The following is an 18416-nucleotide window of genomic DNA, read 5'->3' on the forward strand; positions in this document are numbered from 1 at the left end:
CCATAACAGCTTGGATGCAGTTACGAGAGTAAATGCGGCCAAGTTGTGTTTCTCTCTGGTCCTGGCGTGCAGGAAGAGCAGCTGCAGAGCCTGGAACTAACCCCAGGAGACCACCCGAAGGCTGTGCGCAGAGTGGCCGAGCAGGTGCACGGCCCCGGCGCTCCCGCAGGAAAGCACGGCGGGTCTGGCAAAAGGCAATGCATACAAACAGCTTGCACCAGGAGCTAGGGGAAGGCACTGCTCCAAGAGTGGAGAAATCCCGCCGGGTACCTTCAGAAGAGGGATCGAGGTCTTTACGCAGTGACACCTTTAGCCAACTCCACAAGGACTGCGGGAGCTGGAGGATAAAACAAGAGGAAAAGGAGGACTCACAAGCGACTAGCCTTCTGCATGCCGCTTAATGCGACCCCAAGGGGCTGCTCCGGACAGCACGTGCTGCGGAGGACAGTTATGTTCTGTTCGGAAGCGTCCAAAACCACTGTGGAAGCAGCAGCCCGACGTGCCTGCTTCCTCGGGAAGCACCTTAACAGAAAAGCAGTTGAGCGGAAGGCAGTTGAGAGGAAGTTAATATTCAGCACACATGCAATCGCATGTTTACCAAGAGCCTTTACCAATACATACATAAAAGGCAAGATTTCTAACCATCAGTAGAGACAACTTTTTGCTATCTGGTCTGAGCTGTTTGGTTCATTTTAAGCCTTCCTCCTCTCTGCTTCACTTCTCCAACGTAGAGACTGCAAACTATGCAGGCCAGGACCCGCAGTCTAATCACTAATCAACACGCACTTACAATACCATAAGTGTTATTAGAAGAACCGACTCTGTTACTCGGAAGAAACTAAAATTAGCACATAAACACAAGGACTTCAACAGTCCTTGATCAGATAATCTGGCTTATTCTGCTCTTTCTGCATTCCTGACAGCTGGGAGGAGGCACGCACCACCGACTGCTGCCATTCCTGCATCCGTCCCAGCCCCGAGCTCCAGCTCCGCCACAGTCACCCGCGCCGACGTGCCAACGTAGGCATGGGGTCCTGCACATCCGAAAGCGAAATTCACCCTTTCTGCAGGATGCCCCGTGGAAACAGCTCTCGGCACGACTGCACACTCTGCTTCGGTTGCAAAACTAAATTTTGGCATCTATTTGTTACATTTCTACAAACTGAATCTGATACTCCAGGGTATGGTTTAGTAAGCCATTAATACGTGCAATGGGTGATAAAAGGTCTTGGCTTGCAACCTGCAATTTCGGCACATCCAAAGCAGTGTTATCAGATAACGTGTTAATAACCTCCTGTGCCTAAATACTGTGTCTTTACAATAGCGACATGCTAGTTTCAGAACCATAAAACAAACAGCCGAACATGCAAGTTTCACACAATCAATTGCAAACTCCTGACTGCAGTTAAAATCCTGTTTCTAAATACAGACTAACACTCTGCAGAACGCTGTGGGAACGCGATACCCTGAAACAACGTTAAGACAGCACGGACTTACTATGCTTATTTTGTAGGAAGGGCTACCCATAATCTCCTACAGCTTGCCTTTGGAGGTACGGCCTTAACAGCAGCACGGCAAAGCCGGACAACGGCATAACTCCACCTTTTGGTACCAAGTTTTAAGATGCTCCCTGAAGGGAGCTTCACATAAAAGAACAACACTTCTCCATCTTCGACAACAACGGTTTAGACAGCAGGCAAAGCTAACTAGAGAGGAAAAAGCTACGTAGGAGACAAACGCACAGCCTCACCGGGAACGACTTGTAACAGCGGAAACAAGAGGATCTAGTCCTGGGGGCGTCAGCAATTCACCCATCTTTGATCCTGAAAGACAAAGGGCAGTCAAAGGAAATCTACTCACGCCTAAACTAACAGGCCTTACGCATCTGGTACTACATCAGAATACATGTCAAAGCGACAGTCAAAAAAGGTAACCTTTTAACTCAATGCGTTTGTATTACCTTTAGGAATCCACAAACAATAAGGTTTTCTTCTCAATGCCCAATTAGGAGGATTTTATCCCATTTCTATTAAACTATGAAGTCACCTTGTTGTATTTAACTTTAGTGATCTAGAAAGCAGAATTTCGCCAGTTATTTATAAAGCTCAAGATTAATAAAAGGAATAATCTATCGCATTTCCTGCCGCCCTGCGGCTCTGCCGCGGAGCCGCACCAACACAGGCACATGATGCACCACTGCTTCTCCAAGCTGCCTTTTAACATAATTTCCAATCCCAGCCAAGAAACAAGATAAGTTCAAGTTGCACATTTCAAATCAGGTATTTGAAATAGCCCTAAAATCCAAAATTTGAATTTCTACTCTCATACCATGCCTGTTACCAACGCTACTCCTCCTCTAAACATGTTTCTGTCCATCTATTGAGCCAACAGAGACGGACGTCTTTTTCAGAGCTGAAAATTTTGACCGCCTCCCAGATGTACAGGCTGATAGTATGGAGAAGCAGAAAAGCACTGTGAAAGCAGCAACCTGATAGTGGAAAACATGAGCTAAAAGGCTACCCAAGAACACAAAAGACTCACAAGGTTTAAGATTACTTATCAGGCTGCTAGAAGAGCGAAGAGGAGAAAAGACGCAGGAACAGCTAGAAGGCTGCTCCTGATACACGGGGAACACGTGGAATTTCACACTGACGTTTGTCATTTATTAGCAGCACTTTTCAATTGAAATAAGGTGGTTAAAGTGATAGCACCCAATTAACTGCTCAGTATGACGGCTGTGTTAATATTCATGAAACATTCAAAGCAGGCATGAAATTCTTAATTGTCCAAACCCATACACAACAAAGCTACCCTAATGCTGTACCATCCAACAATTAATATTCATTTCAGTAACTGATATAGGCTCCATTCTGACTTTTTCCCATGTTAAATGCTAGTGTACAAGCTCTTCCCAATTCTACTCATGCTGACAGGGGAATTTTCAGTTCCATAAAAAGACCAAAAAAAAAAAAAAAAAGAGGAAACAGCCTGACTCAAACCCACCTAATTAAACTCAAGTCACCCAAGAAGCTGGCTATGGCAGAAAGTCCCTGAATTTGAACCATCCAGACAGCAAAATGGTTACTCACTTTTGAACGCTGGCACTTCAGCGTTTAATCCCAACGCGTGGGTTTTCTCTGACTGTGTCGGAGCGCAAAGCGGTCATTCAGAGTCAGACCGAAAGAGCGCCCACCTGAGAGTGAACTTCTCGTCCTGCGTGGTGACGACTCAAAAGGGTTACAAGAAATGGGGTCAAACTACATTATCCTGGAGACGTTTCTCCAGTTCACAGGCTAAACAAAAGGATCTGCCCGACTCTGGTCGGAGAGGTTCAGCAGGAGCTCCCTCGGCTCCCCGAGCAGAGAAAATATCTGTCGAACAGCAGCAGCATTGTACGACCTCAGCCTCGCAGCTGTGCTGCTTTCATTGGCATCTAGTTATCATATTCTCTTCACATTCCCAGGCCTGCCCCCACGCAGCCCACAGCAGCGAAAGGCTTCACTACCTGCCTTGTTTCGGGGGCATGCCCAGCCTTCGGCCCCGACCCCTCGTCTTCGTTTATACAAATATTAAGCTTTCAGCTTTCCATGCAAAACGACGCAACAAGCCTTTTCAAAGCACGTCCCAAGGGAAAGGCTTACAAATAGCAGGAGGCTAAATCGCACTTGGATACGGAGGGATCTCTTGCGATAAGTGGAACGTAACACAGAAGTCAGATTAAAACCCATCCAGTACATACGGTAATCAAGAGACCAAACTTCCTGGGAAGAGAGAAGTCGATTCCAGCAGAGGGCACTACGATACCGGGAGAGAACAAAGCAGCCAAGGCAGCTGTAAAAAGTGAGGAGCGTTGGCCTGGGCTAAACCATGCCTTGATGGAGGTTAAGAACAAAGTTTGCACGCGATTTGAGGGGGAAACGCTAAAAACACGCTAATACAACAAATATATTGCACTGCAAACTGGCAGCTTGTTAAAAAGTAGTATCTTTACATAGCAACCAGGAAGTGACGTTTCAACGATGGGAACTACATTCGTACGGATTACCACGCTATGTATTACTACAGTATGAATTTTGCTAATACAGTACTTGACTTACGATACTTGTCTGCTATCTAAACTGACAGTTCTCAAATGTCAGGGCAGCTCCCGGCTGATCACAGCAGCGATAACTGCTGGAGGCGTACCGATCACGCAGAGCGCTCTTGCTTAGACAGCTAAAAGCTAAGAACAATTTCAGGAAAAGAGGACCAGCCGTTCACATCAGTGCTCCACCCCGGCACGCTAGTGGGTACATCTAAGCAGCGATGACTTCCCCACCTTCCACGCTACTGCAAGCCTTCCACAACTGAGCGCCTGCACGCCTTGGGAAGGCCACCGCAGCCCTGTAAAGCATATCCTCGCATAGGTCATAAAATATTCAACAACTGAGGGTTAAAACAGTATGATTTATCCTCGCACCGGTAAAACTGTGGGTAGTCTATATACTGAAGGTCTAATTTCAGACTCTTCCAATCCCAGCAAAATGCCTCTGCAGGTAATTCCCATTTTGAACAGTCTCTACAATCCTACATGCTAGATTCAGGTTTGCTCGCTTTTAAAGCAAAGACTACAGAATAAAGAATCCACTACTGTCTGAGGAGCCCTTTCCACTTCAGAAAAATGTTAAGGGGGAAAATGTGCACTGCTGTCAGTCAAATTAGCTGTTAAAACAAGGAGAAAGCAATGTCAGAAGTCAAATCAAGCCAAGTGTCACGTTAAGTAATTTTTATAAGGCAACATTTTGCAATGAAAATCTAAAATATTATTGGAAAAGTGGACAATTGTAATAGAAACAAAACTTGAAATTCACTGTCATGCAGACAAGGAATCTGTTAACAATTCTGTGACTCCTAAAAAGCTGAGTATTAGAAATCCTATCTCAGTAAGATCACCTCTTCCGTTTACTCAACCAGAAAGCAGCTCCACCGAAAGCAGTGGGAGCAAACTAGTTGTAGATACTAGGGGGAAAAAAAAAGTTTTACCGATCAATGGTCCATTTGGAGTAAAAAACATTTTGCTACAAAATATTAAGGGTGGTCATTTTAAAGTAGCTGTCATAGTAAAAAGTCAGCTGACAATTGCAGCATGCATCTTCAAGCAAATGCGATGAGCTGGGTACTTTGGATTGCGTATAGTATAAAATATTTGGGCTGAGAGCTGTGTGCTATATAGCCTATACCATGGAAAATGCAAATATTTACATACACTGTAAAAAAAAAAAAAAAGGAGAAAGACTATTGATAGTCACATTTTTGATATTTGCATAAGTTGAAAAATTTCCATGGCAGACAGGTTGTTAGGATCATACGCTAGTGGGACGTAAGGCAAAAATCACAGTGCGTGGTTCACAGACAGGGCCCACAAATCAAAATCGCAAAGTTCTGGTCCAACAACACAGGAAAATATACCATGGTAGCAAACACTGAGACAGCGACCCTCACTGCTGACCTCTGACGTCCTGATCCTGTGCCCTTTTTATAATCACACGTGTCAGGAGATGAAGCAATTTGATAGCGTCAGAGAAATGCAGCATCACCTTAAGTCTTCTGGAAATGAAAAATGGCCATCCAATTTTGGTGGTTCTGCGAATGACCTGCAAGCTAACCCCGAGGTACCTCTTTCTCCCCATTTCTCTCAAACATTGCTTTCCAGCTTTCGTTTTCCCAATCTACCAATACATAAATTGTAAAAAATGAGAATTTAGATAAGAGACTTGAGCATTATATCTTTAAAAAGGTGAGAACTTGATAAATCTGACTCTTGCAACGAAGTCAGTTTTTGCAAATAGCTAAAAATGTGCCATAATTATGCAGTATTATACAGCTTTCAGTGTTCTGGCAGCATATTTGCATACCTATCACACTATAAATTTTACAGTTCATAAATACCAAGAATATTTTACAGTCACTGAATGCAGATGTCTAGAATTGGCTTTCTAAGAAAATGCAATACTGTACAAAATCCTTTGTCTATAGCGCAACATTCAGTATTATTTACCGTAATTCGCAGCTACTGCGACCCAACAGTCAATCTGTACCTATAAAGAAATATCTCATATGAGGCTAAGCTACTTGAGGAAGCTGTGTCTACAGGTACCTGGAACACGAACTTACGAGAACGCCATCCTAAACCTTGCAAAAATGACCGCGCCCAAGGCACTTGGCCTAGAAGTTTAGGAACAAAATCACCTTCAATATAAGAAAGATTTCGCTAAGATATAGGGCCCCAAATATTTACTTACTTACAGATAGAGTCCAAAGATCAAATACGAATTTAGGGACTAGACGTGTATTTTGACCGACTTCATCCACCTTACACCAAGGGGGATACCTCACCTGCTGTTCAGAGCAGTAATAAACTATGCATTCAATATTAAAACCAACCAAACACCACCACCACCACCAACTCCCCCTCAAAAAACACTCTTGAGAAATCTAGCAGAAATAAGACTCATGAATATATAAAAAAAGCAGCTGATAGCCATTAAAGTGCGTGTTTTCTAGCCGCTGTCTGTTCTCACCTCTCAGCAAGGTGTTGATCCTCTTTCTACCACTAATTCTTCAAGTTTTAAAATACCACATGGTGTTAAGAAAATTTGTTAAGAAATGTTTGTTTGTGCACACCCAAGGCTTATTTTCACATAAGGCCAATTTCCCTAGTGGCAGTAATCAAATAGCCTCTACTCCTTTCAATGACTACAGAGGGTTAAACCCTAGGGCATGAGCGTACTTTCCTTTTTTTTTTTTTTTTTCCCCCTCCAGTGTGACATTATTTTGTGCATTATGCAAAGCAGTTCAAGTATTGCATAAAATTTTCCTTAAATCTTTGTTTTTCATGATAACGTAATGATATAGTTCTTTAAAAGTCTAATTCTGGACAGACTTAATATGAACATTCTCCGACAGTGCTGTTCATGCTTAAAAATAGGGCATTAAAACAGCTAAAACATTTGATGTTTGGAAACAAAGTTACCCATCTGCCAAGGGTTTTGAAAGTATTACATACCAGGAAAGATTTTCTGTTCTAAAATCATTTAATGTTCAAGAAAAAAAAATCTCCAGACATGCAAAGCTTTAAGCTTTAAAATAATCCTTTCTACTTACTCTAGATCAACCTTGCAAAAATGTTTGGTTACTGTGAAGCACCAGTTTTCTACTGCAAACAGCCATGCACTGCCTAAGATTGAGTATTCAGATCTACCTCCATAAAATAATGGCATTTATAAATTAATCATAACACCTAAAAATAACTGACCTACTTTACTCGGCCACCTAGGACTCAGCGCGTGCAAGCATCCAAGTTACAAATTATCATCATGCCAACAAAAGCGTTAAGGTGCTCCACACTGAGCTGGAATTTCATGGCAAGTTACTGTACAAACCACGTCACGTACATGGTAAGAGGTGTCAGCTGCCTTTAAAACGCCACCGTGGAGGCGTGCCAAGTCTTAAAACATAGAGGTCCAGTGACTTCTAACAGCAAACCCAAGTACTCAGGCTTTCCGCAAACAGAAGTGCTACAGTTCAGCTGACCCCGGAGTCAGATGCAAGTGTTTGCACAGCGCAGGGGCTCGAGACTTCAGCTAAGAAGCACCAAACTCTCTTGTCCGCAGCTAAAAACCGGGCACAACTTTCAGTTGAGGGAAGCACCAAAAATAGTTTAAAAAAAAAAAGTAATACCAAATAAATAAAAGCACATATCTCTGGGCTATAACGCGCTTCCGAAGCGTGGGACAGGCTCCCCAGGGCAGCCGGCAGCGCAGGGGAGCCCGGCAAAGCCACCCACAGCGCCGCATCCTGCCCGGGGCCAAAGGCAAATTTGCTCAGAGCCCTTCTGCCCACAGGGCTTTGCTAGGCCAAATGCATCAAAAAGCACTTTTGCAAGCTAATGGATACTGTGCAAGCTAACGCACCTGTGACAATACCACGCCGGAGTCCCGGCACAATTTTTCCTCGCGGTTAGGCCAGGTTGCAGAGTTGGCTGAATTCCTGCCAGGCACTTCTCCGCTTCCAAGCCTGAAACCCTGCCAGCTTTCAGCTACCACCACCGTACGGCTGAGCAGAGCAAAGCTCTTCCTCCCACCTACCAAGAAGCAAGTCGTTTTCTGATCATTTAACTTCCTGGCAAGTTCAGGTTTTTCCGGAAGAATACTCGCTGCCTCAAAAACAGAGCTAAGAGCCACTAATACGTAGAGCAACATGGCTCTTGTTGTAAGAGATGAACGTATAGATCTGTGACACCCAAGTTCTGGGGCTGGCATATAATCAAGGTTTTACCCGAATTCACCTTTACAGCAGCTTCGGTGCAAATTCATCATGCAGGCAAGGAAAAAAGCCACCCAAATCCAGTCACAGAAATAAGCTTAGAGTTGCACAACTGTATTAATAAATGAGATTAAAAAGAAAAAAATTGCAACAAACCCCCAACTCGGTATCTTCCCTATGCTTCCTCAGGCATCTCCTTCATCTTCCTCACCTGTGGAACGACCATAGCGCTGTTTGCGCTGTTCACTGCATGTTTTCATTATCCACCAGCAGCAAACCTCACAAGACGAGGGAAAGTTACTTTCAGCATTTTTGTGGCTGTATTTGCTTGGGTAGGGCACTTGCTAGCAGCCAACGGCACCAAAAGAAATCCCAAAGTACATGCAGAGACTGACGATTCCCACACTTGCACATGGATTTTTCTCCTTCCAGTCCGACCATATGCTCCCCTCGGAGCAGCCAACGGAGCTCGTCCCCAGCCGCACACCACCACGTTTGCCGCCTCTGCAGTTTGAGGTATGTGACCTATTTTGGTTTCCCAGCCCCTGAGAAACAGCGCATCAAAAATACACTGGGAAAATTATTTCTCCCTTACTGTAGCAAAAGACGTTCAGATTTCATGTGTTGACATTTATCATTAGGAAGAGAGACATCTGAAAGCCCTACAAAGATAGTAAAGCTTCTTAGGATTTTAAAGAAAGCCTACATTAACCAGCAGGGATGGCAAGAGCTGATTAGTCCTACAGCTTGAGATACACAGCACAGTTAATTTTTTTTAAATAATTTAGCAAAATAAGCTAAGACAATGCAACAAGCAGCTTTCTGTATTCAGCTTTGTATTCAGATATGTGTTTACCAAGAGAGTTTGGACTCTGACTTCAAGACACACTGATTTGACAGCTTCCCAAAAATCAAAATCAACATTTTAAAAATATATTATAAAGAAAATGTTTCTGATCATCAAAAAAAAAGAAACGCAAATCAAATTAGCATAGACCAAAAAAAAAGCATTTTCAAAAGCCCTTTCATTTCAAACCACACAAGCTACAGTCCTATTTTCAGGAACAGTAAATTGATTTGACAGAGGCTTCCATTATAGATGTATGATATCTACTATCTTTAAAGTCTTGAAACACACGGCAATTAGACATTCGGTTCAGTTCAACTGCACATTGCCCATTCGTTTTTTACAATCTGCTGTAAGAGCAAACCCTGTTTTGCCTACTGTCTTACAAAGTCAGCTCAATAAACAATTAAAAGAAAATCCTTTCATCTATTTAAGTCCTGCTCAAAACAAATAATTGGAAAAAAAATTAAGCCAACCACCATCCATTATTTCCTACTCATTCAAAACAGTACCTAGCCAGCTAGTATAATATCAAACTGTACAAGGCAATGCAACAGCTTTTCAGGGAAAATACAAACGGCGAGAAACGAAAATAAAATATTAAATGAAGGTTATTTGATTGGATATCGGAGTCACCATCGAGCTCATTTAAGCAGCCCCATTCCGTCTAAAGTCGAGGAAACTACCATAAGCATTCCAAAATTAGGATAGCAACCATTTCAGCTGGGAAGCCTACCGATCTGAAAAATTCAGTTACTTCATGGAAATCTATCATCAAAAGAACAGGAACTACAGTCAAAAGGCATGACTTTTAAAGACAGTTTTCTTGCCTTAATCACCTCTGCAGCCTTAATATGGCAGTATTACGTCTGTAACCGAGTTCATGTGCTATGAACAAACATGATCTTGAACGTAGTGTAGAGAGATTATCTTGCATTTGCCTGTTTAGACTGACTCATGGAAGCCTTTTTTGTGTCTTCAAGCGGTTCTTTTACAGGAACTAACTCAGTACGCCTTTCGGGACTGTTCCTCTGCAACTGTCGAGTGGACTTGTGCGTGAAGTTCAACTATTCAGTAAATACAGCAACAGGTAAAATAAGCTAATTCTGTTCCTATTTAATTTCCTTTTCTGTATCTAAAACCCTTCAGATTCCTCAATGAAATAATGGGAAATAACGCAGTGAAATGCCTACATTAACACCCCCTTGTATTACACTAGCCAATACTGCACTGGTGCTCCCACCCACTGCCAACCCCCTGCTTTGAAATAACCTGCCGCTCTCCCCGCCGGAAAGGGGACGTTATGCTCTTAGTAGCGTGCCTTCTGCTTGTCACCTGGAATCGAGACCCACCTTTATGACCGCAAGTGGGACAGAGTAAAGGACAAGCCATTAGCGGGTCTCTCGGCAACCGAAACAATAGGATATATTTGGGACTACTCTGAAGATCTCCATCTAAACCAGATGAGGTCAGGGAAGGAAAACAGCCAAAATACATCTTCAGGAAAACCACACCCAGCAAAAGACTGAGAAATCATTTCACTTTGAGCACAGAAACTAAAACTTAAAAGGAACAGGCTCCCTCTGCCATGCACCAGACATGCCTACCGAAGGTGAAGAAGTTCCCCTCCAGCGTCCCCGCGAAGACTGGGGAGCACAAATAAAACCCCCGAGTTTTCGCCTCCAAACAAGACTCCTCTGCCTCACTGGCTCTGAGTTCCCCATAGGGCCATTGCTTTGTTTCAAGACTTCCCAGAATTTTCTGCAGAGCATAGTCCAATTAAAAAGGCAAAAAGAAACAGGCCAAAAGCCACACTTCCCGTCAGAGAGCAGCTTGGGGACTTTCCTAGCAAAGCAGCGTTTCCCCAGGCAGACTTCTCAGTGACGCATACAACGTAAAGTGAACAAATCAAAAGCGCCCTGGAAGGGACATGAAAAAGCTCCAATTCTCTGTAATATATTTCATTTTTAAAGGCAAGAAGCAGGATAGAAAACACTGTGTTTGAATAATGCCACTTGAGAAGCTAAACCAGGTATTAACCTTCCTGGTTCACACCGTAGATGAGAAGATCAAGTGCACTGCTAACAAGTCAAACTCATTTCATTCTCAAGGATTCAGACTCACCTTAGCTCTCTTCGCACTCTACCCTTTTTCCTGCGTCTATACCCATGCACCAAAACCAGGCCAATGCAGGTCACCACCGTCCCCGTTTGCCGACCGTGTGTCGTGCGGGGGGGATTTCCCCTCGACTTTGTCTAGGGACCGAGCAGGGTAGGGAAGCTGGGCCTCCTCTGGCACAAGTGTTTTGCTCAGCTGAGCTTCACTAGGCCACTTTGTACTGCTCCAGTCTCTACTCCGAAGGCTGAGGCCTTCCAACCCATCACCCAGGCTTGCCTTTCAGTATGGCAACAGCAATACAGCCTGCTCTTGACGATAACGGCGGCAGCAGCAGCAAGACTCGCTGTTGTAGCAATACAAAACAGGCAAACTGATTAAGATGAAACGGGGCGGGGAAAAGTTTGCAGCAAGACTGTGGCGGGGGGGGAGTTAGCACTGCTTATTTCAAGACATCAGTTTCTTACACGAGTGGTTTACCACGGTTCAGTCTCATCCTCCATGAGGGACATTTTGCACAAACACTGTTAATTCCAATCTTTTCACTCAACCCAACCACTTATGTCGTAAGAGCAAGGAAAGTTGCACTTGAACCAGAAGTCAAACACAGACAGGCGGACAGGCGCAACAGCTCACAGCGCAGACTTTTCTTACAGCCTCCAGAGACAAATCCCCTCCCACAGAAATATAACCATGTTTCTCTGCAATTTCATCCATTGCAAGGGTATGAAAAGCCCTCCAGTACCAAAGGAGGACTCTCCTCAGGGCACAACTTGACATGTTAATGTCAAGTTAATGTTAACTACTCCGGTAATATTGTGCATCTAAGCTAAATTTCTCCATAATTTTTTTTAAAGCATCATAAGTCTGCCTTAACCAACAACTTTCAAACTATTTACTCACATTTACTAAAAAGGTATACCCACAATTGGAGACAACTTTAAAGAAATAGTGTATGAAAAGCCACCTTTGTGCATCCATAATTTTAATATTAAAAACTGCTCAGCTTGTTCTTCCCCTTTTTTTTTTCCTCTCACTCTTTTTCTTTAACTTAAGCAATCTGTGCATATTTCTCAACCTGAATTCAGACTACATAAACACCTTCTAAAGTTTGAGGATCTTGCACAGTATTTTAGATGAGTTGTAAACAAATACTGCTGGGGAAAATCCATCTGAACAGTAACAACCAAAGAGAAACCTTTTGTTCTAAACCTTATCAACATCAGCAGGAGACACATTTTAAAATTCAAGCTAAACCTACTTATTTGGAATGGCTAATCTTACTGTTTGCTACTTAGTTATTTCTTCAAAATTTACAAGTTTGTGTTTAAGTTTTTACTGCATTGAAACAGCAAATATATCCTTTTCGAAAGGTTAAAGATTCAGTTTTGCAAAGTCTCTGTCTACAAGCATGATGTTGCGTGCATGGTAGCACAAGCATTCCTCGAACATCTTAATCTCAACAGGAAAGTCTGCCTTAAGACAACAGTGAATTCCCACTCCTGAAAATACGGCCAAACCAAATAAGTTTGTGATCAACAAGCTACACATAATCGAGAGACTGTAGATCAGATTTTATAAAATGACACTGGCCAGTTGGTTCCCGTAGCAGGGGACACCAGCTGATCTTTAACACTAATCATACAAGCAGTATAAGTGAGGGAAAAAGAAAAGGTGGCATACTTGAGATAAGACACTAATTAAAAGCTCATTTCCTTTGGAATTGGAAGTGAGCTGTCTTTTGAAGGATCTCATTACCATGCATTTTATCTGTCACCTCCAATATTTCAAATCCAATATTAAAGCTTAAAACATAGCTCAGAAGCTATGCATAATTTTCAGGGAAACTTTTGTTAAACGTTAGCTAAATCGTTATAAGGCAAGTATTTCTATCCTGCCTCAAGTTGCACACGGTTTCACTGAGATTAACAGTAACTGCAGAGAGCTCACCTGACACCCAGAAGTTATCAGCCAGCACAGCACAAGCTTACAAGGGCGAGAAGGCGAAGGAGGATTAAAACAACACGGCCGAGTTGTCACGTAAAGAGGATGTTGTATATTCTAATGCCATTAGGACACAGTGAAGGACAGGATGCCAAGAGAAGATAAGGTGAAAAACAGAAGCAAAAGCTGAAGAAGTGGGCTCAGAAGAAAAGATTCAGAGGAGACCAGGCTCTTGGCATGTGGGGGGGGAAGATGATCTCAGGTTTAACTCACAGAGAGCCCAATGAAACTGAGTGACAAGAAACTCCGACGCAAGAGAGAGACTGGATGAAGTCCAAGCTACGTGACACCATTACATAACGATAACTACGAAATATGGGAGGAAAGTCAAGAAAATAGTCAGTGGAGAAAGGTGGTGACATGAAAGTGAGATCACGTTTTATTCTTGAAATGTTAAGTGAGATTCAAGCATGCTATCGAAAAGCTAAAGCTATGCCAGGCTTTTTTGCATAAGGAGAACATTTATTCCCCACATTTTATTTAGGTGCATGAGAATTATAAGGGTTTTTTTCTGAACAACAAAAAGATCACTGAATGGTAATACAGCAAAAGGGATAACGACTTCTGACATTTTAGGTCTGCAGCACAAGACTAAACTGATGAGTCAACTTGCTTTGAAAACCAGCAGAAATTGGATCTTAAAATTTCTGAATGCTACTCAGACATGAAAGCTACTTCACTAAAAACATACCCAAGTAGTAAAGTAACCAATTTGAGAGATACTGCAAATAGTTGCCTTTTAATCTTAAAGCTCAATTAAACGTTCAGAGAAAGAGAACTACTTTAAAGTTAACCTCAGTGAAATCCAGCCTCTCATTTTACTTTCCTCACCAAAGGATCAGAGATCCTGAGAAGAAGGAAGAAACAATAAAAGCCATTAAAGCGAAAAGACCACAAAACAGCAATAGAGGCTTTGAGGAAAATATTTTTGATTATCACCTGTTCATTTTGCAACAGCAGCCCCTTAGGTGACCATCGCTACTCCTGCTGAACACTACACCGTTTTCATATTTAACCTACTGCTCTGAACGAGCCACTCAAGACCTCTTGTGCACTGCAGCACGCGGACTAGCTGGCGACTAGATCAGCTCATATTTTTACTGCTGGAGTAGCACTATAGATCCAGCATTATATGCAGGAGTGCTATTGCCTAAGAATTAATCAGACAATGAAAGAGCTAAAGACACTTGTCTTACAGAAAATTACTGGCAAACGCTGCCAGACCCAGCTTTCCCTGTTTCTGGGCCACCAGCCAGATACTAAACATTTTGGGTCCCTACTAATTTTTAGCTGTTTAACACACTCTGATACAACAGGGGCAGCTGCACGCAGGCGGTGTTTTAGGATACTGTCAGAGTATTAAAGAAAAAAAAATACAAAAAACAATTTGCTACCACCCTGAATGTAACAGTATGATGAGCTGAAAGTTAAAGAACTTCCCCAGGCGCCACTTGAAAGGACACATGCCAGTATTTCCTTTATTAAAGCCATTTTTCCTACAACATCAGGGCACAATGTCGAAAGCCGTTCCATAAGCTAGGACGGCAAAGCCAAGCGAAGATGGCTTTGACAGCAATCTGGTGGCACTGCAAACTAGTTTGGCAAGCTTCGGATTAACCATTCTCACTTTGAACTCCTTTTTTTTAAAAATGGGGAATGTTTGTCACAGATGCTGCTACAGAACCGTGACATCTGTGTTGCCCAGACTCACGCAACGTATCTGAAAAAGCGCAGGCATAAAGTAAATGTGCAAGTTTCACCTTATCTTGATAAGAAACGATGCACTTAGAAAGTTTCCAAGAACATCTGGATAATCAAGACGTCTTCCAGAATTATTTGCAAACTGATTTTGACCTTGTTTCTATGTATTGATCACCAACCGCATCAGAAGGCTTAGCAGTCCACTGAAGTGAAAACAACGACTTTAAGTAAACAGTAAGTGCAATATTTCACTCAGATTTCACAACCATGCCAAAAAACATATTAGTAAAGCAAGATGCTTGTATAGAATAGCTTAAATATTAAGGCATGTTACAACAGCCAAGTTTAGAAGTACGTGACGTCCTTAAAAAATCTTCCTGCCTCAGCCAGCTCTAACTGGAAGAACTATTAACTACTGGCAACTCCCACATCTAATGCAACAAGCCAAAATGCTCAAGTTCCTCCTAGCTTGCAAACATAAATAAAATAAACTTTTTCGGTCTAAGCTGCTGCATTCTGCTGAAGCCAACAAGCATCGCGTGGAAAAACTGGAGGATCACACTCCTGTAAGTACGCTAATCCTCTTCTAGTGCCTGCGAAGCTGTGAGGTATTTGCCTTTGCAACATTAAAATTTTGCTTAAAGGCAGAATATATTAGCTAAATCTCTGCATCATAATAATACTGTCATGCATCTTTTTTTATGATTCTCAAAATGGGCAGAACAGCCCAAGGACACCCAAACCTATCTGCAATTACAGCATAAGCACATCCTATTTGTGTTTTCACGACTTTGAAACTGTCTTTCAATAAAGTGCAGGGAATCTCTTTCATTATGAGAGATCTTCCACAACTACTGCGAAAGGCCAATGTGCACGTTGTGTTTCGAAAGAACGCACAGGACGCGCAATACTGGAAAGTCCCGTTTTCATTATCCATGCACTCACCTGCACAGGATATTCTAGCTCTTACTCCAGCAAAACCATGGCTTTTATGATTTTAATTTCCCTTTCTCAGAAAGCGTTTTGATGAGGTTACCTCCTCTTCACACTGTTCAAGCGGGTATTAATTCCAGAAGGCAAAATGACAAACACATGCAGACCACGCCTGCTTGAATTAAATGCAGTTAAGGAGGATGATTGTTCCAGTATTAACACATCAGCAACACAAAAATCGCTTAGCGGTAGGCTCACTAATAAAGCTAATTTCGATTTGTTAGGTCTACTGCAGCACTTGCGTGGGGTAAGCAGTGATCCTTCAGGTAAACAGGTTTACAGATGGCTGCTACTTTCCTGATTTCACGAATTTTGGGAAGCCTGATGTGTCTGTCATTTCAGAGGCAATTTTAGGGCACGGTTTGACAGAGTCCAGTGTACCTGAAGCTCTCAGTGGAAAACTAAAGCATAAGGAAGTATTCCGAGTTGCATTTAGCTTTACAGATGCTTGGTGAAGCATCTCAGCGTTACTGCCGGTGTCTTAACGTCATTTTTGTCATGTCCTGAGGTCTCAGGCAGGAAAAGCGCATGACACAGCAAGCACGCAAAATGCCTGGGTGCACTGGAAGAGCACCCGTGTCTGGGCAGAGACTACACCGTACCCGACACGCGAGCTGACCGCTCGAGCCTCCCCCTGAAGCGTATATTTACACCACGTTCCTCAGCGCTATCAGTGATTTTGTACTAGGAGCTGACCTCTTCCAAGAACATTTGCATTACTCCGATATCATGAAAAGTGGGTTGCATAAAACGATTAAATAAGGTTCCTTATGACTATTCCAGGCGGCCCGGACATTTTACAGGAACAAGCTCACGTTCCAGCAGTTAACTCTCCCGCCCAACCGGCCATCCCAAAGGCAGCACCTGCTTCACCTCCTAGGAAACACGCGACGCCTTACAGAAACCGGGCGAGCGCGCCTACTGCTCCTGCTCCTCCTCCCAAATAATACTTACAAAAATGGAATCTTTTCCATTTTCATGGAAAAGAAGGGGGGAAAAGAAAGGGAAAGAAGGGGGGAAAAAAGAGAACCAGAGAGGGCTACGGACCGCTCGAAACGCCCGCGGCGGGCACCGGCGGGGCGCCTCGGCCCAGGCCTCAGCCGGGGGCCCGCGCCCTTCCCCACAGGGCCTTAAGGCGGGCGACGGGGCGGCTCCCGCTGCTCTCAGGGGGCTTTCTACCCCAAAAAGGGGCTGGGAGCCCCCAGGGGCCGAGGGCTCCGAGGCTTCTCCCCCCCCCCCAACCACCACCACCGTGGCCGGGAAAAGCGGGGCCGCCGGGGGCGGGGGGGGGGGGGATCCCCGGGGTGGGGGGGGAGGCCGGGCCCGGGGCTGGCGGGACCGGGCCGGAACCCCAGCGCGGGGGGACGGGGGAGCGCCCGGACCGCCGCGCCACGCCCCCCTGGCCAATAGGAGCGCGAGGGGGGCGGGGCGCGCGGCGCGGCAGCCAATGGGAGCGCGGCGGGCGGGGCGGGCGGCGCGGCGGAGGCCAATGGGAGCGCGCGGCGCGCCGTGACAGCGGCGCCGCCGGCGGCGGCACGGGGGGGAGGGGGGGAAAGGAGGGGGCGCGCGGGACCGGCGCGGCCTCGCCCGGGGACACCCCCACGGCCGGGCGCGGCGGCGGCGGCAGCGGCTCCCGCCCTCCCGCCGGGGCCCCGCGGCAGCGCCTCGGTGCGCGCCGCCGCCGCCGCGCCCCGCCCCACCCTCGGCCTTCCCCCCCTCGCCGGCAGCGCGCCGCCGCCGCCCGCCCCGCGGGCAGAGCGGAGCGCTGCGCCGAGGGCACCGCTGCGGGGCCCGGCCCGGCCCGGCAGCACCTACCTGCGCGCGTCGGCGGCCGCGGCGGAACCCCAGCGCCGGGGAGGCGGGGGCGCACGGAGGGGGGAGCCCGGCGCCCCGCCCCCACTTCCCGCGAGAGCGGCGGGCGGGGGCGGAGCCTGGCGCCGGCCAATAAGGGCGCGGCGCGAAGGGCGGGGCCGTGCGGGGAGGGGCCGCGCGGCGCCGGGCGTTGCCTATTGGCTGCGCTGGGCTCCGCCCCTCCCCTGCCCCGCCCCCTCCTGCCCGCGCCCACGTGGCGGCGGGCGGGCACGTGGTGGCGGCGCCGCGGGGACCCCGGACGCCCCCGCCCGGCAGCGGCCCCGTGTCCCGGTGCAGCGACCCCCGGCTCCTCCTGGCCCCCCCCGGGGCACCTTCCTCCTGGCTGGCTCGCTGGCTGCCGTTTTGGGGCAGCACTCGGTGAAAAGTGCAAAAAAAAGAAAAAAAAAACAAAAAAGGGGGGAAAAAAACCCAAACCAAAGTGCCTCCGCGCGGCCGGGGCCCCGCACGCCGCCCTTCCCTCGCCCTCCCCTAACCCCGCGCGCGTCTCCCAGCCCGCCGGTCTGCTGCTGCCGCCGAGGCCCGCGAGCCTGCTGCGGGGCGTTTCGTGACGCCGAGCTAACGATGACATCGATGACATCGC

The 18416-nt window shown here is 45.8% G+C and overlaps 1 protein-coding gene across 7 annotated transcripts in view; it reads right to left on the reverse strand.

The window, feature by feature from the left end:
• Positions 1 to 17888, reverse strand: part of GLCE (glucuronic acid epimerase) — a 66390-nt gene extending 48502 nt beyond the window's left edge. For 2 of the 7 annotated variants that reach the window (XR_011143700.1, XM_068958223.1), the window contains exon 1: positions 17780 to 17882. The gene's annotated coding sequence lies outside the window, so the exon portion shown is untranslated. Of the gene's footprint in view, positions 1 to 11275; positions 11615 to 17779 lie in introns of those variants that run through there. The other 5 variants (XR_011143701.1, XM_068958226.1, XM_068958225.1 and 2 more) reach the window with 4 other exon arrangements.
• Positions 17889 to 18416: the final 528 nt, after the last annotated feature.

The sequence above is a fragment of the Struthio camelus genome, chromosome 12 (genome assembly GCF_040807025.1).
Source record: "Struthio camelus isolate bStrCam1 chromosome 12, bStrCam1.hap1, whole genome shotgun sequence".
Lineage (NCBI taxonomy): Eukaryota > Metazoa > Chordata > Aves > Struthioniformes > Struthionidae > Struthio > Struthio camelus.